This window comes from Phyllobates terribilis, unplaced genomic scaffold (assembly GCF_046119375.1).
Source record: "Phyllobates terribilis strain yellow unplaced genomic scaffold, ASM4611937v1 Scaffold_1__5_contigs__length_1240528914, whole genome shotgun sequence".
In the NCBI taxonomy this organism is placed as follows: Eukaryota; Metazoa; Chordata; class Amphibia; order Anura; family Dendrobatidae; genus Phyllobates; species Phyllobates terribilis.
Window position 1 is genome coordinate 1157027058 of NW_027362761.1, and position 25636 is coordinate 1157052693.

Here is a 25636-nt window from a genome sequence, read left to right on the forward strand (position 1 = left end):
ATCTCCGGGTAGGCTCTCTCTGGACTCTCTTCCAGACGTCTTGTCTCCGGGTGCGCTCTCTCCAGACTGCTCCAGGCGACACCCATCTTTGTTCTCTTCTTCTGTCTCCGCCCACATTGAGGGTGGTCCCGGGGCAACTTTGTGATTGTCAGTTCCAGGGGCAGTTCTCTTACGCTGATGGACACTTCCAGCATCACAGTCTCTGTTGGTTGGCGCGGTTTCCGCTTTTGGCGCCATTCTTCGACCTGGCCCACGATGGGAGGTGGCCTCTTGCCACCCTCTGGCACGCCCATAATGGCGTCCGCTCTTCCAAGGCGGGAAATCTTCGGAAATGGCGGGAATCGTCTCCCAGTGGCGGGAAACTCCATGGATGGTGGGAAAAAGCTGCAAATGGCGGACAACCGGCGGGAAACGACCTGTGATGGGGCCCGATGGCGGGGACCCTCCGGAACCGGCAGGAGACTTCTTTTTAAGGTAACGATGAACTTTTCTTCAGGCACGCAGTACCCGGTTGTTGCGGGCACGTTATCCTGCCGACTACGCCAAAGTTGACGCGCCCCCTGGGCCAGTGCTGTTAGGGATACCAGGAGCCGGATCAGATGGGGGTTGTAGTCTCCGAGTGGCTGTGACCCGGTCCGTGCCCAGGGTGTCAAGCTCAGTGTGTGGCAGTCCTTATGATGTTTCTAGATGTTCTTTTGTGTCGACTACGCCACCCGTTGAATTGCGGTCAAAAGGCCGCCGCTGCAGCAGGGTCCACTGAGGCTGGCGATGTGTGTGCAGCTTAGGTAGTATAACCCCCAACGGGAGGGGTATAGCCTCAGGGGGTCAGTTGCAGAGGATCGGGGGTTGTGGTGGTGCAGCGGGGATGGAAATGAGACTCAGAGTCGGGCTGTGCAGTTCAGGGTTTGTTTACTTACTGCAGTTGTTCTGGTCACTACGGCCTTAAGTGACCACCCGAGCCGTGCTGCGTCCACCAGGTCCTGGACTCGGCCAACCCCCAGGTGATTCTGGAGCGTGATCCTGAGCTCCCTTTCTGTCCTGTCCTCTTCTCTGGCCTTCCCCACCAGGGATCCACCTATGTCCGGCTCCCTCGGGCCTCTTGGTGGTAAACCCTTGTCTCTGGGTTCCCTGACCCTATTCCTGGTCTGCCTTCCAGGTGGATTTAGTGGGTGATCGTGGCAGATCGATCCTGTCCACGACCTCCGGTTCCTGGCTAAGGTGTGCTGTAGCCTCTGCCAGCTTGGGATCCGGTACCCTGTTGCCAACTCTTCACCCTCTGGTCTAATTTGGGCTCTTGGAGTTCCTTCTTTCTCCCCCTCTGGGTCTTTCTTTCTCCTCTCTCTCTCTCTTGGCCTTGGAGCTGCTCTTCTCCTCTGCTCTCTTCCTCTGACTCTACTCTGACAAAAGACTGACAGACTGACCCTGATCTAAGATGGTTCCCACCTTATATACTCCCTCTATGTGTGAGCTCAGGTGACCAGCACCCAATGAGCTCCTAGCTTTACCCAGACTGCTCCCCCTATCTGCCCCTACACTACTGGGATGTTCCACCCCCCTCCCACTCCAGCCAGGAACAGACACTGTCGTACCTGCACATTTCTCTAGTGGGAGTACCATCGGTCTGTTCCTCGGAAATGGGATGTGTGTAGTGCATGCAGCTAACTGAGCTCAGTTCCACACTCCATCCTTACCCGGGAGTGGAATATCACACCTCTGGGTTGAGGTGCAATACCCCTGTAGCAGCCGAATCCTCAGGGTGCTACACTTGACCTTACATTTATCGGCATTGAACCCCATTTGCCATTTTTTGGCCCAACTCCCCAATTTATCTAAATCCTCCTGCAGCTGTGCCCTATCCTCATCTGTATTAACTACTTTACAAAGTTTAGTATCATCTGCAAATATTGCTATTTTACTATGCAACCCTTCCACTAGATCATTAATAAATATATTAAATAATATAGGGCCCAAGACAGACCCTTGAGGCACCCCGCTAGTAACCCTGACACACCCTGAGCTTACTCCATTGATAACCACCCTCTGCTTTCTATCACTCAGCCAGCTATTTACCCACTTGCACACATTATCCCCCAGACCAAGCATTCTCATTTTATAGACCAACCTTTTGTGTGGCACGGTATCAAACGCTTTGGAGAAGTCAAGGTATACAACATCCACTGACTCTCCCCGGTCCAGCTGTGAGCTCACCTCCTCGTAGAAGGCGATCAGGAGCGATCCCTCATGAATCCATGTTGATATGGAGTTAGACAGTCATTATCATTAAGATATTCTACAATAGCATCTCTAAGAAATCCTTCAAACAATTTACCCACAACAGACGTTAAGCTTACTGGTCTATAATTCCCAGGGTCACTTTTAGACCCCTTTTTGAATATTGGTACCACATTTGCTTGGCGCCAGTCTAGTGGGACAGTCCCTGTCCATAAAGAGTGCTTGAATATAAGATACAGCGGTCTGTCTATCACATTACTTAATTCTTTTAGTACCCGGGGGTGTATGCCATCTGGGCCTGGTGACTTGTCTATTTTGATATTATTTAGGCGTTTCTGGACTTCCTCCTGGGTTAGGTGGGTGATATTTAGCAGAGGATTTACTTTATCACTCTGCATTTCCTTCTATAAATTGTTTTCTTTTGTGAAAACAGTGGAGAAGAAGCTATTGAGTAGGTTTGCTTTACCCTCATCGCCCTCTATGATTTTACCCAGGTTATTTTTCAATGGGCCAACTCCATCAGTTTTAATACTTTTACTGTTTATATAGTTAAAGAACAGTTTGGGATTCGTTTTACTTTCCTTGGCAATTAGTCTCTCTGTCTCCTCTTTTGCTATTCTTATTTGTTTCTTACAGATTTTGTTTTTTTCCCTATAAGATATTAGCGCTTCCTCGCTGCCTTCTTGTTTAAGTTTACCGAAAGCCCTTTTTTTGTTTTTCATTGCCCTCTTGACTTCCTTATTTAGCCACATTGGCTTCCTCCTATTCCTAGCCCTTTTATTCCCATAAGGTATGTACCTTCTACAGTGACTATGTAGGACTGTTTTGAAAATTTCCCATTTTCTATCCGTGCTCCTATTACTGAAGATACTATCCCAGTCTATAAGGTGAAGGGCATCTCTTAGCTGAAGTTCAGTGTTTTTGTGACTCCCTTGCTGGGCACCTACTGAAGCACATGTGGAATTGTATAATGTTGTGGTCACTATTTCCCAGGTGCCCCCCGACCTGCACCTCAGTTATTCTGTCTGGCCTGTTAGTTAATATTAAGTCTAAAAGGGCCGTCCCTCTAGTTGGTTCCTGCACAAGTTGTGACAAATAATTGTCTTTGATAATTGACAGAAACCTGTTTCCTTTCTGAGATCTACAGCTTTCGGTTTCCCAGTCTATATCGGGGTAGTTGAAGTCCCCCATAATAATCACCTCGTTATTTTTTGCTACTTCGTCTATTTGTCTCATTAATAGACTTTCCGTGGCTTCTGCTATATTTGGTGGTTTATAACAGACTTCTATGATAATTTTATTATTGTTTTTTGCCCCATGTATCTCCACCCATAAGGACTCGACCTCCTCATTTCCCTCCCATACATCCTCCCGTATTGTAGGCTTTAGACACGTCTTTACATATAGACAGACTCCACCCCCTTTCCGATTTTTTCGATCCTTTCTAAACAGACTGTAACCCTGTAAGTTAACTGCCCAGTCATAGCTTTCATCTAACCATGTCTCGGTTATTCCCACTATGTCATAGTTACCTGTAGATATTTCTGCTTCCAGTTCATCCATCTTGTTTGTCAGGCTTCTGGCATTTGCTAGCACGCAGTTTACACGATTTTGTTTTGTTCCAATCTTCTCCCTGTGGATTGTATTTGAAATTTTCTTACCTCCCTTCCAAGTATCTTGTCTTGGACCTTCTTTGTCGCACTTCATATCTTTCATTAGTATGTTCTCTGGTTTCATGTTCGTGTCCGGCGTTTTTCTTCCCATCCCCTCTTCTTCTAGTTTAACGCCCTCCTGATGAGTGTTGCGAGTCTCCTGGCGAATGTGTGTTTCCCGGGTTTGTTGAGGTGTAGTCCGTCTCTGGCAAGGAGTCCGTCATAGAGGTAATTCACACCGTGGTCCAGGAATCCAAATCCTTGTTGTCTGCACCATCATCTCAGCCAGTTGTTCACATCAAGGATCCTGTTCCATCTCCTGAGGCCATGCCCGTCTACTGGAAGGATAGAAGAAAAAACTACCTGCGCATCCAGTTCTTTTACTTTCTTCCCCAATGCTTCAAAGTCCTTGCAGATTGTCGGTAGGTCCTTCTTTGCCGTGTCATTGGTGCCAACATGTATCAGAAGAAATGGGTGGACATCCTTGGAACTGATGAGCTTCGGAGGCAGCATACTTCTCTTGCGGTTATGTCCGGTCTGAAGATAGCTGCTTCTGTTCCTCTCAGTAGTGAGTCTCCCACCACCACCACTCTTCTTCCCTTCTTGGCTGTCCTTTTTCTCGTCGCTTCTGGGTGTTTCTGGGTACTCTTTTCTTTTTTGCTTGCTGGTAGTTCCTCATCCTTAGGTGTGCCATCTTCGTCCTCCACAAGTCCTTGGAATCTGTTTCTCAGTTGTGTGGTTGGTGGTGTCTCCATGGTCTTCTTGCTTCTTTTGGTCACTTGCCTCCACTTGTCTGCCTCTGGAGGTTCTCTGACGCTTCCATCACTTTCCGTGACCAGTAGTGACGTTTCTGTTCTGTCCAGGAAGTCTTCATTTTCCTTGATGAGTTTTAATGTCGCAATTCTTTCTTCCAGTCCCCGCACCTTTTCTTCTAAAAGAGCCAGTAGTCTACACTTCTGGCAGGTGAAGTTGGTTTCAGCTTCTGGTCGATCTGTGAACATGTAGCACATGTTGCAGCTCACCATGTAGGTTGTCACATCTGCCATGCTGCTCCTTGTCCCTGCTGACTTGATGTCTGTCTTCTTTCTTGTGACACCCTAGGATAAACAAATTAAACAAATTCGCGCGCCGTTAGGTCCCGGCTGTACCCAACGATCTTCTAGCTGAAGGAGACTCTTCGCTTTTCCCAGAAGGCACCTGGAATATGCAAATTGTCCTCTTCAAGCTTCAATCCCTGGTTTGGCGATGCTTTCCAAGCTGCTGGTCCCGGCTGTACCCAACAATCTTCTAGCTGAAGGAGACTCTTCGCTTTTCCCAGTAGGCACCTGGAATATGCAAATTGTCCTCTTCAAGCTTCAATCCCTGGATTGGCGATGCTTTCCAAGTAGCTGGTCCCGGCTGTACCCAACGATCTTCTAGCTGAAGGAGACTCTTCGCTTTTCCCAGAAGGCACCTGGAATATGCAAATTGTCCTCTTCAAGCTTCAATCCCTGGTTTGGCGATGCTTTCCAAGCAGCTGGTCCCGGCTGTACCCAACGATCTTCTAGCTGAAGGAGACTCTTCGCTTTTCCCAGAAGGCACCTGGAATATGCAAATTGTCCTCTTCAAGCTTCAATCCCTGGTTTGGCGATGCTTTCCAAGTACCCGACCAGTCCCAGGAATTGCTGTACTTCTTTGATGCTTCTCGGTTCAGGCCACTTCTGGATGGCAGTGACCTTCTCCGGGTCTGGTGCTACTCCCTCCGAGCTGACTACGTGCCCCAGGTACTGAACCTTCTGCTTGAGCAAGTGGCATTTAGAAGGCTTTAGTTTCATCCCATACCTGGACAATGCTTCAAATACCTCCGCCAGGTGCTTCAGATGTCCTCATACGTCCTCGAGTACACGATAACGTCATCCAGGTACAGCAGCACTGTCTCGAAGTTCCGATGTCCCAGGCAACACTCCATCATCCTCTGGAACGTTCCGGGTGCATTGCAGAGTCCAAATGGCATACTGTTGAACTCACACAGTCCAATCGGGGTGGTGAAAGCCGTCTTCTCCCGGTCTTCCTCAGCAACAGAGACTTGCCAGTACCCGCTAGTGAGATCCAGTGTAGAGAAGTAATTGGCAGATTTTAGTGCAGCCAGGGATTCTTCTATACGGGGCAAAGGGTATGCATCTTTATGTGTTATGCGATTAATCTGTCTATAATCTACACACATCCTCATGTTACTACCCCTGCCTTTTTCATGTCACGCAACATTTCCTTGGCTTGCTGATAATGTGCTGGTGGTACGGGTCTGTAACGCTTAATAGGTGGATGGTTACCTGTGGGTATGTGGTGTTGTACCCCTTTGACCCTACCAAAATCAAGTGGGTGCTTACTAAACACTTGTTCATATTCCTGAACCACTCTGTAAACACCGTGTTTTTGATGGACAGGGGTGGCGTCAGTCCCAACATGGAGCTGTGGACACCAATCCTCCAGCTGAGCTTCGGAGTCGTTGTCCTCCACTGCATCTGGTGGGATCAAGGATTCCACTGTGTGTATGGCATCATCATTCACAGTATACAATCTAGCAACAGTGGCATACCTTGGCAATTTGACTTCCTCCTCCCCACAATTTAGGAGACATATGGGTACCCTCCCATTGCGTACATCAACTACCCCTCTAGCAGTTAAGAGTGTAGGTCTGTGCTCTGAGCTAATGGGCTCCACTACCGCCTTGTAGTTCTGTCCCTTGAGACCTATTGCTGCCCTACACCAAATCAGCATCTCACTCATTGGGGGAATCACAATGGGTATCGAGTCTGTCACCCGTACATTACCAATCTCACCACCTGTTAGTTTTACCTGTTACTGGTACAGGAGGGCTCGAATCTCTCTCTGGAGCACCTTCCTCTGCCCTGGTTTGGCAGGATCAGCAATCTATTGGAGTAAAAACAACACTTCTCCCAAACAGTTACCAACAATATTTGTACCAAGTATCATATACAAGTCTGTATCACCAGGGTTAGATTCTATGACAATTAGTCCTTGGTCCTTTAGTTCCACTCTCCCCACCTTCACTGTCACGTCCTTAACCCCTACTAGGTTAAGAGGAAGGCCGTTAGAGGCATACACAGAGAGGTTCAGGACTGGCGGGTGGAGTTCATCTATGGACCAGTACCTTTTGTAGAGGACATCAGGTATGATGGTTACCTGTGAGCCGGTGTCCAGTAACGCAGGTGTTGCTATGCTGTCCATCAAGATGGACAGGAAAGGCCTTCCTCCTACGAACCGGTGGTACCAGCTTGATGGGCCTGGTTGATTTACTCCTGGGTGTCGGCCCTTGGCCCCAGGGTTTGTCCGTTTAAAGGACAGTTCCGCGCTGTGTGGCCTGCCTTGTGGCAACGGTAGCAGATGAAGTCTCCTGGAGGGCGACGTTGGTCGTTGGTCCTCCCACGGGGTGTTGTTGTCCTCCTCCGGGGTGGCATTGTCCTCCTACGGGGTGGCGTTGTCCTCCTTCTCCTCATCCAGGGGACATCCTCAGGGCTATCAGCGAGTAGGATCCTTCCTTCCGGCTCGGGCTCCTCCTGTAGCTGCAGGGTGCTCAGGACAGTGGCCAGGGTTTTACTTAGCTGACGCACTTCAGAGCGCAGGCTGTCCAGCTCGCTAGGGGGCACTGTTTGCATTTTTGTTTCAGCCCTTAATGAAGGAACAGTGGGTGCTGCGGGCACTGGGGTGGCCCCACCCTGGTAACGCTGGATAGCAGTCCCTGATGTTTCCAGGGGCTGAAGGCCCTTAATAGCCATGTCCTTCAGGGTGTCAAATGTGGCATTTGGATGATCAAAAGCCCACCACCGTACAGTTCTGCTCTCCTCCTGGGACCTCAACCCCCGGATTAATTGTTCTGCCAGCATTTTATTCTCATCTTGTATGCTGGCTGGACTTCCTGCAAGTGCCAGGCATAGTCCCGGATACTGTCCTCAGGTTTCTGGACACAGTGGTAGAACCTCATCCGGAGATCTGTCTCAGTGCGGTTTTCAAACACAGTTTGCAGTCTCTTAAAGATAATGGATACTGATTCCTGGTCTGCGGCTGGCCAGGTTTCAACTTCCCACTCTGCGGCACCAGTCAATTGTCCCAGCACAACAGAGGCTCTCTGTTTACCAGTCATAGAATACATGTCCAGTACACCGCATATTTTTCTCTGTGCAGCGCCAGGCGCAAGTTGGGCATCAGGAGCGTTAACCGGTGCTCCGGCTGATTGCTGGTCGTCGGCCATGGTTGCGCCCCCTAGTAAACCGTAGCCTACCTTCTTTACTTGGATAGGGTAGGCCGCAGCTCTGCAGGCGACGGTCTCCTTCCAGGACCTTGCGTCTCCCTCACGGCTGACGTCAGAGTGTGCGCTTGACAACGGTCTCCTTCTAGGACCTGATGCTTCCTGGTTTGGCGTCAAGGCGCGAGGCAGGGACTGGGCTTCGCGCGCTTCCAGCGGTTACGCCTCTCCGATTCCCGCGGTTACGCCCCTCTTCTTCCCGCGCAGTGACAGGAAAATGGCGGATAATGGCGGGAAACCTCGGGAATGGCGGGAAATCTTCACCACAGTAAGTGTTACAGTCTTTTAAGGCGCACAGTACCCGGTGGCAACGGGCACAAAATCCTGTTCGTTGCAACGGGCACGAAATCCTGTTTGTGACGCCAGAAGTTGACGCGCCCCCAGGACTGTGGGGTACTCGGCAGCCAGGCCTATGGATGCTGGTGGGGGATATCACGGTGGCTGGCCCGGTCCATGGCCCAGGGCGGTCAACCAAAAAGGGGATTGTAACTTGGATAGGAAAAATAAAAAATAAAGTAAATAGTTTGTGACGCCACCTATGGTACCTGGTAAGGTTTACCAGCACTGCTGCAGACCTCCGGGGGGTGATGGGTTGGCAGCTGAGGTGTTTCTGCTCCCCACAGGTGGAGCGGGCCCCCGGGGCAGTGTGGAGTGTGATGGTGGTGATGCTGGGGCTTGTAGTGCAGGCGGATGGCGCAGCAGGAGTAACTGACAGAGACAGGGGTTTCGCTTCAATACCTTTACTGGTGCGGATGTCAGGTACGGTCAAGGGTACTCAGTAGGATGGGTGCACTTCAGGACTTCTCCCCAGGGAGCGGGTATAAGGCGTCTTTGTCCGTGTCTGCCTCTCTGTATGCTCCCGGCCAGCCTGCAACTGGGCCTAGCTTATGTGTCGTGCTGTTCCTTCACCTGTCGCTCGGTAGTAGGACCTTCTGTTGGCCACCACTATCCCTGGACGCTGGGGCCTTGTAGTTCCTGGTCCTGTAATGGGTCTAGCTTCAGGTCAGCCAGGGACTTGTAGTTCTCCTAGGATGCCGGTGATCCCTACTGGGTATAAAGGAACCCTGTAGGCGCGAACCCGGTGTCCGGTTTGTATATCGGGGTGAGCCTATGATGCTCCTCTGCCCCCTCAACTCCTCTCTCCTTTCTCCTCGTGCCTTCGGCCTCACTCGGGGCCCTCAGAACTCAACTCGTGCTGTAGGCCTTGGCTTGCCTAAGCACAGCAGCCAGCATGCTGCATCTTCGCTGCTCTCAGCGTCAGCACGCTCTCAGACTCTCTCTCAGTCTGACTACTCACAACTAACTGAACTGCCTGGCTCCACCCTCCATATATATATCCCTAACGGGCTCCCTCTGGTGGTATGAGGTGGAAGGGTGGAGGTGTTTGTATGTAATGAGGGCCTCTTGTGGAGAAGTTCGTCCATGCACCCTGGGTCCTGTGGTACCTGTGCTCAGCAGGGTGCCACAGGGCAACAAGGATCGTTTTACTTAGGCAGTTTTAATAAATGTACCCCATTATATAAAATAATATGGTAATCATCTGTGTCTGCCAAGTGTGACAATCCCCTAGAATAGCTCCTTCACTGCTGGTGTCAGGGAAATTAGTCATATTTACTAAAAATGAGGCTCCATAACAATAGCAGGATAAATAAACAATGTGATAACGATATGCGACATCAGGGAGTAACATTGTATAAACAGACGAAAAGAAAATTAGGGAATTCCGGAAGAGACATGAAGAGTCATGCCTGTCTCCTAAGTCGGGGAATACAATAATTATAAGAGGAAATGACTTTCCTAAAAATAAAATATAAAAGTAATAAATATTTGATATTGTAATGTCTGTAAAAGTCCGATCTAGAAAAATATTAATGATATATTTTCCTCATTTAAACTCTCCCTCCACCATGTTTGTGCTGTTTGTGGTCCCCTTTTCTAGTGATTAGTGGGGCCCCCCAGCAATCAACCAGCAATCAACTGTCCGGTGGATACGTGATCCATGTTCGATTGTATAAAATCCCTTTAAATGGACGGTCTAGCTGTTTATAATAAAATAAGCCAGACAATACAATACTCACCTTTTAAACCGTCACACATGAGCAATGTAAACAGGCGCATGGATTCATCTTTTGAAAATCCGGACAGTTTTCATTCTTTCACTCTTGCTTTATCCTCCTCGCTTTCCAACTTTGTTATTTTTCTGTAGAAGGCTTTTTTTTGTGAAACGAGTTATATATTTTAGTGGTTTGATTTATGGCATAATTTATTGAAAAATGGCAAAAAAAAAATTATTGGTAGTTTTCATTGGTACAATTTTTGGGGTAGACACAACCCTTTGATCACTTTCAATACTTTTTTTTGGGAAGGGGTGAAATGATTAAAAATGATTAATTATTTTATATATATATGTATATATATATATATATATATATATATATATATATATACATAGAGCGCCATTTATTCCATGGAGCTTTATATGTGAAAAGGGGTATAAATAAAAAATAAGTGCAATAATCTTGATAAATAAGTCAGTGACTGGTACAGGAGGAGCGAGGACCCTGCCCGCGAGGGCTCACAATCTATAAGGGATGGGTGAGGATACAGTAGGTGGGGGTAGAGCTGGTCGTGCAGCGGTATGGTGGAGCGGTGGTTACTGCAGGTTGTTGGAAGAAGTGGGTCTTCAAAATCTTGAAATTTTTCTTTATGACATTTAGTGTGCAAAATGAATAATATGAAGTTTTACGTTTTATTACTTTGGACAGTTATTGGTTATTTTATAGCTATAGATCTCCTGCACATCCATCATACGTATAGGACGGATGTCACAAAGTGTTTAATGTAGATGATCGGATTTTGGTTTCATCATGATTAGTTGGTAATTGGGGGTGGTAGAACCTTTGCACCAGCACACAGGAGCCTAAGGGCAGGTCCGTACAGTCTTTCATCTGAGAGAGTCAGGCCGATTATACAAATGACACTCTAATCAAAATCTGATCAGACTTTGATCAGAGTGTGATCTCGGATGAGGAGAGGATAGAGGAAAAAATGTCTCCATCTTCTCCATTCTGTGAGTGCGCGGAATTCGGACTGCACTCAGATGTCTTCTGAGTGCAGTCCAATATTTTCCACGAACTCATTGACTTGCATGGCTGAGTGCGATCCAAATATTAGATCAAACTTGGCCACGTGGCAGTTTTTTTCCCTCGAGGCGACTGTTTGGGGAAAAAAAATCGGACATATGCACGGCCCCATAGACTAACATTGGACAAAACATTAGATCGCACTCAGACTGAAAATACGCTCATCTGCACCTGCACTTAGATGATTGGATATTCCAGTGAAAAAAATACTCTTTATTCACCCACATGTGTGCATTGTGTTGCTCCTATAGAGCCTTTTTTAATAGATAGATTTATCTAGCAGCTAATCAATAGATACATCTAGATCAACTGCAAGTAGAACCAGAAACCACTATATACCACCATGATGTGAGAATAGTGGGTGAGTTCTTCTGCTTCTGCTATGTCACAGTGCCTCCAGGACATGGAATATACAAGCTTACCCATGATTCCAGTAAAGTGTCAAAAATTATGTTTCACTACTTATTACCAGCAACAAAGATGATTCACGGTGCCCTGAAATCTAGTTAGAGAAAGTATCTTGCTTTTCATTTATGCAGCTGTAACGTGCAGACCAGCGCTGATTGGTCATGAGCAGTGTTTCCCAAAGGCCAGTCCTCACCGCCCCAATAAGTCATGTTTTCGGGATTTCCATAGTATAGCAAAGGTGAAAGAATCCCTGATGTCTTCATGATACTTCCACCATCTGTACAGTACTAAGGAAATCCTGAAAACATGGCTTGTTGGGGGCCGCGACTCCGTGAGGACTGGAGTTTGGGAAATACTGGCCACAAGGATCGCATGACATAACAATGTCACGTGATCCTCGGGAGAGTCATCGCTGGAACGGCGACGCCATTGGAAGTGAGTTTAAGTGTTATTATTTTATTGGGGGCAAATATAGGGATTGAGAAGGAGTTGTGCAAGTACTGGACAACCCCTTTATTTCTATAGAGCTGGGATCCTGGGTTCCAATCCCACCAAGGACAACATCTGCAAGGAGTTTGTATTTTCTCCCCATGGTTGAGTGGGTTTCCTCCGGGTTCTCCGGTTTCCTCCCACACTCCAAAGATATACTGATAGGGAATCTAGATTGTGAATCCCAATGGGGACAGTGCCAATAATGTCTGTAAAGCGCTGTGGAATTAATTGCGCTATATAAGTGTAGTGTTTACAAATAAGGCACCCATTGATGTTCTTTAACACAAGAACAACATTTTCTTGTTCTGGTCTGTATCTGAAATTCCTCCTTCCCTGTGGTTGGAAAACTATCCTTAACCAGATAAGGATTGAGCCTTCTACCCTCGTTCCTGACAAGGCATATTTTCAGAGTTTTTATAGAACATGCAGTTTAAAGAGCTATAAAAAAAATTTCTTCTTCAGATATTCAATTTTTGCTTTTTTTTGTGATATATAGGGCTCAATTTTTATTTTATTTACCGTACATACTTTCTTTTAGGGAAAATAATTTTTCATTTCAAAAATTTTTGATGACCACAAAGGATCAATAAAATAAATTTTAAAATTTGTTCCCCTTTCTATAACAATTATTTTTATATTTCAGACATGTTTTTTCGGCCCCTGGGATGGGGCTAGTAAGAAAGATCTACATTGGCAGTTGCTTTTTTTATTTTTTACCTACTTTTTATTTATTTATCTTTCATTTATTTCACGTCATAAAAAAAACATTTGAGGAACATTTCAACATTTAAATACTTTTTTTTAAAAAACTCTCATTTCCCCTGTAACTGGGGCTGGTATATTAGCCCCAGTCACAGTGGAAGTACAGCCTCATGGCAGCATATCTCAGCTGGCTGGGTCTCTTATGACTCAGCAGCTCTTGCTCCTTCGCTGCACCAAGCGATCACATGATACTTATTACTGTATACACAGTTTGTTCAAGGCTGTATATACAGCAGTCAAGAAGGTACTAAACCATCTGTGCCTTCTCTATGTTAAGCTCAGCTGTGTTTGGCAGTCAGCCCCCCCGCTCCCGCTTCTGCATGATCATGTGCAGCTTCTCTACAATGCAGTGAAGTTTTAGAACCTCACTGTAGAGTAGAATGAGGACCGCCTGGGTGTTTAAAGTCTATGGGTGGTCAGGAAGTTGTTAAATTTCAGTGGTACCACACAGGGAACGTAATGTGGTTTAGCAAACATTCATATCTCACATCAAAGAACCCATAAAAAAATAACCTTTACTAGATATCATTAAAATATTGCCTTAAGGCACACAAACAAATACTGTATAACATAGAAATAGACATAAAATTTGTGAAAAGATGATCAAATGCTGTTATCTCAGATGGATATATAGAAAGACATCAAGCTATAGGCTATAACGTCTAACAAGACGACATGTAGTCCAGAGAGACCCAACCATTCAGAGTCTCTCACAAAAGCCTATGCTTATAAAACAGTCATAGATCATAATAGCAAGATTAGCCACTAAGAGTACCGCTAGAATATATTACTCATTTATTTTGATTTAAAAATGATCCCCGGTGGAGGCGACATCAGTACAATATAAGATGATTCCTGAATCCTCTAATTCATCTCAGCATATCACCTGTTAATGTGAATATGCTTAATAACTAGCTGCAGTTAGCAGTATAATCACCAGGTGATAGTAGTACTCCAAAATTACAAACTAATATATAGATAAATAACTTCCCCATGGAGGGGGCAGTAGGAGGGCAACAACCCAGCAGCAGGACCGCTACCTCCGCCTTTGTGCAAGGAGGAACAGGAGGAGCACTGCCAGAGCCCTGCAAATGACCTCCAGCAGGCCACAAATGTGCATGTGTCTGCACAAACAGTTAGAAACCGACTCCATGAGGGTGGTATGAGGGCCGGACGACCACAGATGGGGGTTGTGCTCACAGCTCAACACCGTGCAGGACGCTTGGCATTTTCCACAGAACACCAGGATTGGCAAAGTCGCCACTGGCGCCCTGTGCTCTTCACAGATGAAAGCAGGTTCACACTGAGCACATGTGACAGATGTGACAGAGTCTGGAGACGCTGTGGAGAGTGATCTGCTCCCTGCAACATCCTTCAGCATGACCGGTTTGGCAGTGGGTCAGTAATGGTGTGGGGTGGAATTTCTTTGGAGGGCCGCACAGCCCTCCATGTGCTCGCCAGAGGTAGCCTGACTGCCATTAGGTACCGAGATGAGATCCTCAGACCCCTTGTGAGACCATATGCTGGTGCGGTTGGCCCTGGGTTCCTCCTAATGCAGGACAATGCCAGACCTCATGTGGCTGGAGTGTGTCAGCAGTTACTACAAGATGAAGCCATTGAAGCTATGGACTGGCTCGCCCGTTCCCCAGACCTGAATCCGATTGAGCACATCTGGGACATCATGTCTCGCTCCATCCACCAACGTCACGTTGCACCACAGACTGTCCAGGAGTTGGCGGATGCTTTAGTCCAGGTCTGGGAGGAGATCCCACAGGAGACCATCCGCAACCTCATCAGGAGCATGCCTAGGCGTTGTAGGGAGGTCATACAGGCACGTGGAGGCCGCACACAATACTGAGCCTCATCAGGAGCATGCCCAGGCGTTGTAGGGAGGTCATACAGGCACGTGGAGGCCACACACAATACTGAGCCTCATCAGGAGCATGCCCAGGCGTTGTAGGGAGGTCATACAGGCACGTGGAGGCCACACACAATACTGAGCCTCATCAGGAGCATGCCCAGGCGTTGTAGGGAGGTCATACAGGCACGTGGAGGCCACACACAATACTGAGCCTCATTTTGACTTGTTTTAAGGACATTACATCAAAGTTGGATCAGCCTGTAGTGTGTTTTTCCACTTTAATTTTGGGGGTGACTCCAAATCCAGGCCTCCATTGGTTAATAAATTTGATTTCCATTGATGATTTTTGTGTGATTTTGTTGTCAGCACATTCAACTTTGTACAGAACAAAGTATTCAATGAGAATATTTCATTCATTCAGATCTAGGATGTGTTATGTGAGTGTTCCCTTTATTTTTTTGAGCAATGTATATATAAATTGCTGTGTCATACAGCATCTAATTAGGCCTTGTCATTAAAGGTTAATCACCTGCAGAGTCTTCCCTGGGAGGAGCCACTGTCGTGATTCCAGGTATTTTCCCATACGTGATTCATAAAGAAGTGTTGACTTAATACTCGGTAAGAGCGCACAGATATTTCTCATTCCCAGTGATAGTCCATTACCTTGGTTCACATCCTCATGATATGTAGATTTGCTTGAAAGAAGCGTGCCATCTATTTGGGGTAGGGGTACACAACTGCTCCCAGGGGCCCGATATTGCCGACCATTTGAGTATTTTTTTTCAAAAAATGTTCTAACCTTAACCATATCAAATAATGAACTTACGTATTAGTTATGGTTGGGGTGCCAATTCAGGGTCATTAAAGAGAAACCTTGACCTTGAGGTGGAAGTAGTCACTCTGTTCTCAACATATTTCTTTGCAGTGTCCACTCAAGCATTTACCTTAAAGGGCTTGTCCACTCCTGGACTTCTCAACTGCTTAAGTGCCTCACTTAATTCCAGCGATAACAGTGATGCAATTCTTGGCGGTAATGTGACATTGTTATGATCAGCTGCAACCTTCATACTTTCGTTCGATGGCTACTGGGAACTACTACTCATTGACTACTGGGAATTGCAGCGCTGACATCGCTGAAATGGCGCCAGTTCGTGAAATGAGTATATGTTTTTTCTCTATGTTATGTATAGCACTTAAAGGGAATCTGTCAGCAGATTTTTGCTATGTAATCGGAAGACAGCATGAAGTAGGGGTTGAAACACAGATTTCAGCAATGCCTCTCTTATCAAGCTGTGTCCTGTTGTGTACTTGCAATGATTGTTTTAGCCTAGGAGTTTATCATTGCTCGGACACAGCAGTGCGTGAGCCCAAGTCTGATTCTGTGATAAGCACCTTACTGTCTATGGACATTGTACATACAGAGCCTGGTGTGGGCGGGGTTAGCTTTCACAGCTTTGCTGCATTGCTAAATCTAAAAACTCTGTCAGAATGGCGGCACCCAGTAAGCTAAGTGATACAACGTTGAATTCAGGGTCTGTTTTCCTACATTATGCTGCTGACGCGCCCCCTGGGCCTGTGCTGTGCAGGGGGGTACCCGGAGCCGGATCGCTGGGGGTTGTAGTCCTCCGTGGCAGTGACCCGGTCCATGCCCAGGGCGGTCAAACCAGTGGCAGTCTTAGGTAATAACAATGTCCGACTACGCCACCTGTGGATTGCGGTCAGTGGGGACCGCCGCTGCGCTGCCGACCGCTGAGGCTGATGTTGTTTGCGCAGCCGAGTATGGGATAACTCCCCACGGGAGAAGTATTGCCTCAGGGCAGCTAGTGTGGATGATGGGAGTGATGGTGTGAGCGTCCCAGTAGTAATGGTGCTGGTGTGGCGATGAAACACAGAGACGTGTGGTGCAGTTCAGGGTGTTTACTGATGGTATAAAGCAGACCCTCCCGGGAGTACTGGTTAGCAGTAGGGGCCTGGTCAGTCTGTGAGCAAGCAGGATCTCCCCTGGCCAGGTGGAGTTGTAGGCCTCCCCAACTATCTGCACTCTTTCCTGGCTACCTTGCTCTATGCGGGTAGAAGTAGCCCACGTCCCTGAGTATACCGTGTGGTGCTCACCCGTATGGCCGTTGACTTGGGGCCTTCTGTTAGCCTCCGCTTCACAATGGCGTTGCTGGTCCCTTGCTTGTGATCGTGCCTTTGGGTTTCTATGGTTAGAGGACATGGAATCCCCTGCCGGTTGGATTCTGCTGCTGGACCTGGATGTCCCCACACCCTTGGACTCCGTGTCCGGGTTAGTGTCTTCAGCCAAGGCGAGCTATCTAGCTTCCAGCCTCTGGCACTCGCTCCTGCTCCTACAGAGCTCCTGTTGTCACTTTCCCTGTGTCTGGAACTTCACTCCAGGCTCTGACTAACTTAGTTCCGCCCCAGACCCAGTTTATAAGGGCAGATTCCTCCCCTCCCAGGTCTGGGTGGGCCATGTTGCATGCTTAGGGCTCCTGACCAGAGAAACCTCCCACTTGCTCTCAGACATAATATTTCTATTACTGTGGTAACCAGACCCCTGGGGTGCCACATTCCCCCCTAGTAAATTTTAGTACTCTGGGACTAAACACATTTTTTTTAAAGAAACACAAATACAGGGTATAACAATAATACAATAACATATTTACAAGTAGCTTTAGTTCTTTAAAGGTCACGGCGTGTCCGCAACCGGGTGTCCATATCACCCAAGGTGACGTTTTTGAAACAAGAGGGTGTCCATGTCACCCAAGGTGAAGCTTTAAGCGAAGTAGGGGACCTGTCCAAAGCAAACCCCTTGCGTTGGCCCTGGGCGTGGCTGCAAGGCTGGAGCTAGCTACTTTGGGCCGCAAGTAGGCCTTGCCAGACAGGTTTTCTCTTCCGCGGCCGTCTTCGCAAGAGGCACCAAGGTGCAACTATCTACAAGAATTGTTCCGGTTATCCAGTGTCCATAACCTGTTAGTCCATAGAAATCTGCAGGGTAACTGAGAAACATAATTAATAACAGGCAACAACAAAAACCATAAACATTTTTCAATAAACAGGTAAATTTACAGTGCATTAGTTTAGATTTTCCAGCGAGCGGGCATCTGACCTCTAGTGACTCTAGTGGACCTACGGAGCTCACTAACTGGTCCTGCACTACAGGGTGTAGGAGGTGTTATGGGTAAGCTGGGCAGCTGTCTGCGAACTCTTTGGCTCACTAGGGGCACGGCAGGCTCACTACTAGCAGAGGGTTGATTCTCCTGGGCTGCTGGTGTGGACTCTTCTGCCTCCTGGGCCGGCTGCTCTTCCAGCTCTACCTGGTCTTCTGTAGGCACTTGAGGGGCTGGCTGGAGAAAGGTGAGGACGGGCACCACGATAGCGTTTTTTACTTGTGTCCAGGACCGGGGAAAGTCTCCGAGTACGGTGCTGATCATTTCCTCCTTTTCCTCTACGGGTTGAGGGTCTTCCTGATCTTCATCCGTGCTTTGCAACTTCTCGGGGCACTTTTTCAGATGGTCTCTGGATACAGTGGCTGTGGTCTCTCCTCCATCCTTGCTGATGACGTACACCTTTGGATTATTGTGGCTTGAGGGCAGTACGGTGTACGGGTCCTTTTCCCACTGGTCGTCCAACTTATGGAGCCGCCTTTTTCTTTTTAAGACCTGCTCTCCAGGTACCAGGGGAACAGCGGGAGCATGTTGGTTATAAGTCCTCTCCTGCCTTTCTCTTGATTGACAGAGACTTCGCTCGACGCTCTCCTGTACTTTCCGGTACTGTTGTTGCCGTTCTGTATCCCAGTCTGTCTCTGGCGAGGTGTCCTAGGGTATCAGGACTCCCATATCCAGGTCAACAGGCAGCTTACCAGGTCTTGCTCGCATTAGGTAAGCCGGGGTACAGTTGGTGGAACCTACCGGGATGTGGTTATACAGGTCCACCAGATCGGGCAGTTTCTCAGGCCACAGGCTGCGTTCTTCCAGGGGCAATGTTTTTAGCAGATCTATCACCACCTGGTTCATCTTCTCGCAGAGTCCATTGGTTTGGGGGTGATAGGGCGTTGTTCTTATCTTCTTGCAGCCATACAGGTTGCAGAACTCCTGGAAGACCTCCGCTTCGAAGGCTGTTCCTTGGTCCGTCAGCACTTGGTCCGGGTACCCGTGGGGGCGGCAGAAGTGCAGCTGGAATGCTCTGGCTGCCGTCTGAGCCGTTAAGTCTTTGACAGGGACCACCACCAGGAACCGGGAGTAGTGATCTACGATGGTCAGGGCGTAGACATACCCGCTTCTGCTTGGAGCCAGTTTAACATGGTCCAGAGCGACCAGTTCCAGAGGCTGCCTGGTGATGATGGGCTGCAGGGGAGTCCTCTGGCTGGCACGGTCCCTTCTTCTTAGATTGCACGGGCCACAGTCTCTACACCACCTCTCAATGGCTCCTCTCATGCCTATCCAGTAGAACCGTTCACGCAGCAGGAACTCCAGCTTCTTCCATCCGAAGTGCCCTGCCCCATTGTGGTAGGCCTCCAGCACCATAGCTGCGTCCCGTCTCGGTACCACAACCTGCCAGATCAGCTCATGTGTCCGGGAATTGACCATTCTGCGGCACAACTTCTCCTTATAGAGAAACAGTCTGCTCTTTTCCGTCCACAGTTGCTTGGTCTCTTCCGGAGCGTCTGGGTCCAGGCGGGCGTCAGCCTGGGTCAGCATTTCCTTCACCAGACGGACTGCGGGGTCACTGTCTTGCGTCTCCGCCCAGTTGTAGTGGGGTAAGGGGTTGAACGTAGCGGATCGCTGGCCCCTCACACGGTGGGAATACTGGGTAATCCCATGACGGTGGAATGCAGGCAGTTCGACCTCTTCCAGTTCTTCTGGATCTTCCCCTTCGTCCGGTAGGTTTGGCATCCTGGACAGGGCGTCCACGTTGGTATTGGAGCGTCCTGCCCGGTATTTGATCGTGAACTCAAAATTGGACAGGCGGGCCATCCATCTCTGCTCCAGGGCACCCAGTCTTGCAGTGTCCAGGTGTGTCAACGGGTTGTTGTCCGTGTACACGGTGAACCTGGAAGAGGCAAGGTAATGCTTAAAACATTCGGTTACTGCCCACACCACTGCCAGGAACTCTAGCTTGAACGAGCTGTAATTCTCAGGGTTTCTTTCCGTGGGTCGCAGTTTTCGGCTGGCGTAAGCAATTACCCGTTCTCTCCCCTGCTGGATCTGGGACAGCCCGATGTTGCTTGCGTCCGTGTAGAGGATAAAGGGCTGGCTGTAATCAGGGTACGCCAGGATTTCATCCCCCGTGAGGGTCATCTTCAGCTGGCGGAAGGACTCCTCTTCCAGCTTTTTCCATTTGAAGGGTGGCTTCTGGTTTTTGGCCTTCCTAGACTGGCCTATCAGGAGGTCCTGCATAGGAGTTGCCTTCTTGGTAAAACCGGGAATGAATCTTCGGTAGTAGCCTACCAACCCGAGGAACTGCCGCACTTCCTTTATGTTGGATGGTCTTGGCCAGTCCTTGATCACGGTGATCTTGTCAGGGTCGGGAGCCACTCTGTCAGCACTCACCACGTGTCCCAGGTACTGTACCTTTGGCTTCAGTAGATGACACTTTGAGGGTTTTACCTTTAGGCCATAGTTTGCCAGGGCTTCAAATACTTCTGCCAGGTGTTCCAGATGGTCCTCATAGGTCTTGGAATAGTCAATGACGTCGTCCAGGTATAGTAGGACAGTCTCGAAGTTCCGGTGTCCCAGACAGCATTCCATCAACCGTTGGAAGGTTCCTGGTGCGTTGCAGAGCCCGAACGGCATACAGTTAAATTCGCTGAGTCCCATCGGGGTGGTGAATGCGGTCTTCTCCCGGTCCGCCTCTGCTACAGGAACCTGCCAGTACCCGCTAGTGGGATCCAAAGTAGAGAAGAAGTTAGCAGATTTTAATGCAGCTAAGGACTCTTCTATCCTTGGTAACGGGTACGCATCTTTGTGTGTGATACGGTTGACCTTCCTGTAGTCTACACACATTCTCATGGTGTTGTCTTTCTTTTTCACTAAGACTAGTGGAGCTGCCCAGGGGCTACAGCTGTCCCTAATTACCCCAGCCTCCTTTGTGTCTTTTAGCATCCCCTTGGCGTGTTGATAGTGTGCAGGGGGTACGGGTCGGTATCTCTCGTTTATGGGAGGATGGTCTCCCGTGGGGATGTGATGTTCTACCCCCTTTACTCGCCCGAAGTCTAGCGGGTGTTTACTAAACACTCTCTCGTACTCTTGAACCACCCGATAGACTCCCTGTTTTTGGTGTGAGGGAGTGGAGACAGTACCCAAATGCAGTTGCTGACACCAGTCCTCCATTGGTTTCTTAGAGCCGTTACCTTCCTCTGGTTGAGATGAAGGCAAGGGTTCCACGGCCTGTACAGAGTTCTGGTTGATGGTGAACAATTTGGCTAGCGTGGCATACCGGGGCAGGTATACTTCTCTCTCCCCGATATTTATGATGCGGACGGGCTCCCTCCCATGGCGTACATCGACCACCCCCCGTGCTGTCAAAATGGTGGGCCTACTGTCTGAGTAGACGGGTTCTACCATTGCTTGGTAGTCTCTACCTCTTAGACCAATAGCTGCCCGGCACCAAATCATCATCTCACTTTTCGGGGGCATGGCAATAGGGAACGGGTCACACATTCTCACGCTACCTATCTCACCACCAGATAGTTCCACCTGTTGCTGTTTCATCAGTGCCCGGATCTCTTTTTGGAGGACACGCTGCTGGCTGGAACTGGCGTTCTTGGCAACCTGTTGCAAAATAAGAATCACCTCTGCAAGACAGTTTTCGATTACATTAGTACCTAGGGTTATTTTTGGGTGACTCTCGTGACGGTCAATGTCCACAATGATCAGTCCTTGTGCCGGCAGTTCAACCTTACCGACCTTGATGGTCACCTCTTTAAATCCTATCTGGGGCACGGGCTGACCATTGCTGGCTATAATGCTCAGGTCGTCATCTGGGTAGCGGGTTATGTCCGAGTCATTCCAGTACCGCTTGAAGAGCACGTACAGGATGGTGGTGACCTGTGACCCGGTGTCTAGTAGGGCACTCATAGGAATGCCATCCAGTACCACAGGCAAGACCGGACGTCCCCCTACGTATTTGTCACGCCAGTTCAATGGGCCTGATGATCTTATGCCTGGGGGTTGGCCCTCTACCCCAGGTTGTGCCCGTTTAAATGACAGTACCTTGCCATATGTCCGGGTTGATTGCAGCGGCGGCAGATGGGTCGTCCGTCCTCGTTGTATCTGTCGCTGGGTCTTCCTCTGGCCGGTGGGGTCCTCCTCAGTCGGCGCCACGGGACGTCCTCCGGTCCGGATGCCAGCTGGATCTTTCCTGGAGAAGAGACCTGTAAAGACTGCACAGTTCTGGTTAGCGCGGCAACGCTCTTAGTCAGCTCTTGGACCTGGTGGTGCAGGTCTGTTGCCGGGTCATTGTTCAAAGCCTGCGCATCAGCTCCCACAGGCCCTGCAGACAAGAGCGCCGCGTCCTGATGATAAGTGATAGCAGGGCGCCTGTGGGTCACAGCGCCACCTGGTGCCGGTTCTCGGAGCACCCGGATGGCTCTGTCCTTGAACTGTGCAAAGTCCAGGTCAGGGTCCTGTAAGGCCATTGCCCGCAACTGAGTTCGGTGGGCATTGCACAGTAGACCCTCAATAAATTATTCGGTCAACAGCTTGTCTTCATTTCCCACTCTGTCAGGGTCTGCCTGCTTAATGGCTCTCAGGGCCTCTTGTAAGTTTAGAGCATAGTCTCTTATACTTTCATGTGCCCGTTGTTTGCACCCGTAAAATCTGAGCTTTATTTCGGCTGAGGTCCGGGTGTCAAATGTGTCTTTCAGCCGGGCTAGTATTTCTCTGACAGTCCTCTTCTTCCCAGGTGACCAGGACTTTAGCTCCCTTTGGGCTGCCCCGATTAACTGGGCCACCAGGATGCTCACTTTTTTCTCTTCTGTGAGGGGGCATACCTGGAAGAGGCTATCAAGTCTTTCCCTAAAGTCACTCAAGGTATGTGACTCCCCTGAGTACTGGGGTAGCCAGGTTGCCCCCGGGATATAGGGCATGGTGAATGGCATGACCGCTGCAGCGGTTGCGCTGGCGGTGGCTGTGGCAGTGGAGCTCCCCTCGGTGTCCGACATCCTCCTTCCCTAGTGGACCGTGGCCTACCTTGCGATGCTCTTCTTTCGTAGGCCGCGGCTCCGCAGTCAATCGTCGGGGTAGAGGACCTGGCGTCGCGCTCCGATGACGTCAGCGTCGCTCTTTCTCCCTTCCAGGACCTTGCGCAGCGTCGGTGCGTGGGGCGGAGCTTCGGATCTCGCGCGCTTTCGGCGTTCACGCCCCTCTTCTTCCCGTGCGGCATCCTGAAGATGGCGTCCGATGGCGGGAAGCAGCTGCGGATGGCGGGAAGACGGCAGAAGACGGCGGGAAACGGTCCAAGATGGCGTCCGATGGCGGGAAACTACTCCGGACGGCGGGAAACTTCACCACAGGTAAGTATACAAGTATTTTTCAGGCACGCAGTACCCGGTGGTTGCGGGCACGAAATCCTGCCGACTACGCCAAAGTTGACGCACCCCCTGGGCTTGTGCTGTGCAGGGGGATACTCGGAGCTGGATCGCTGGGGGTTGTAGTCCTCCGTGGCGGTGACCCGGTCCGTGCCCAGGGCGGTCAAACCAGTGGCAGTCTTAAGTAATAACAATGTCCGACTACGCCACCTGTGGATTGCGGTCAGTGGGGACCGCTGCTGCGCTGCCGACCGCTGAGGCTGATGTTGTTTGCGCAGCCGAGTATGGGATAACTCCCCACGGGAGAAGTATTGCCTCAGGGCAGCTAGTGTGGATGATGGGAGTGATGGTGTGAGCGTCCCAGTAGTAATGGTGCTGGTGCGGCGATGAAACACAGAGACGTGTGGTGCAGTTCAGGGTCTTTACTGATGGTATAAAGCAGACCCTCCCGGGAGTACTGGTTAGCAGTAGGGGCCTGGTCAGTCTGTGAGCAAGCAGGATCTCCCCTGGCCAGGTGGAGTTGTAGGCCTCCCCGACTATCTGCACTCTTTCCTGGCTACCTTGCTCTATGCGGGTAGAAGTAGCCCACGTCCCTGAGTATACCGTGTGGTGCTCACCCGTATGGCCGGTGACTTGGGGCCTTCTGTTAACCTCCGCTTCACAATGGCGTTGCTGGTCCCTTGCTTGTGACTGTGCCTTCGGGTTTCTATGGCCAGAGGACATGGAATCCCCTGCCGGTTGGATTCTGCTGCTGGACCTGGATGTCCCCACAGCCTCAGACTCCGTGTCCGGGTTAGTGTCTTCAGACAAGGCGAGCTATCTAGCTTCCAGCCTCTGGCACTCGCTCCTGATCCTACAGAGCTCCTGTTGTCACTTTCCCTCTCCAGGCTCTGACTAACTTAATCCCGCCCCAGACCCAGTTTATAAGGGCAGATTCCTCCCCTCCCAGGTCTGGGTGGGCCGTGTTGCATGCTTAGGGCTCCTGACCAGAGAAACCTCCCACTTGCTCTCAGACATAATATTTCTATTACTGTGGTAACCAGACCCCTGGGGTGCCACAGTGCTCTCAGATTCAGTGGCACTGTCCCAATTTGAGGATTCAGTCCACTGTCCCAGCATGTCAGAGCTTTCTCCAAACTTCCACTCACTCTCTTCATAGGCTCCATAGCTCCTCCTCTGGGGGCGAGGCTGGAATAGCAACTAACAATAAACAATTCTCTTCTCTTGTTATCCTGAGAATCAAACTCATGACTGCCATGTTCATAGGCAGCAGCTCTACCTATGAGCCTCAGCATACAGTAATAATAAATCTCCCTCCGTACATAAATTAAATTAATACCGTTCTTCTTGGGTCTCCCAGAATCTCGAACTCGCAACTTCACGCTCGGAAACAGCAGCTCTAGCTATGAGCCTCAGCATACAATAATAATACATCCGTCTCTGTACATAAATTAAATTAATACCCTTCTTGGATATCCCTGTATCTTGAACTCGCAGCTCCACACTCGTAGACAGCAGCTCTAGCTATGAGCCACAACCCAAAATAAAAAAAAGAAGGTAGGAGAATTTGGTAATCTTGAGCAGTGAACCCAGAAGCAAATGATACTAGTGCATAGAAATACATTGTATATAGTAGTCTAGCTCTATGTCCCGGTATTCTAGAGGTTAAGAAAAAGTCAGATTTTTTTGTTCCTATAAAACTGCGAAAAATAATAAAAAAACAATTACAAAACTGTAAATTTCTCTTTTTTGTGAGTCTCCCCAGGACTTGAATCCACAACCTCTATAATTGTATACTGTAGGCAAAGCCAAGAGCCACAGGCTGCAGTGATGTTACTGATAGAATTTTGTATACTTGAGCTGCATTGCAGCCCCTAACAGGCAGATGATACTAGTAAATAGAGATACAATGTACATAGAAGTGTATCTCTGTCCCTGTATTTTAGAGGGAGAATAAAATAAATCTTATTTTTCTTAAGATGCGCAGAGGGGACAGTTCTCATGAAATTATATTCACTTTGCTTGGACATTTAGACCATGTTCACATGTAGCATAAATGCTGCATTTTTTCTGCTGCTTTATTTGCACAGACATTTTGCGTTTAACTGTCCAAGCAAAGTCACCGCTGAACTGTGCAGTTTTGTTGCTTTTTTTTCTCTAGAGGCTTTCATGTGGAGTCTAAAAAAGGACAAGTAAAAAGCTGCAGTTACTTTTTTCAGTGCAAAATCAAAGCTTTTCTGCACTATAAAAAAC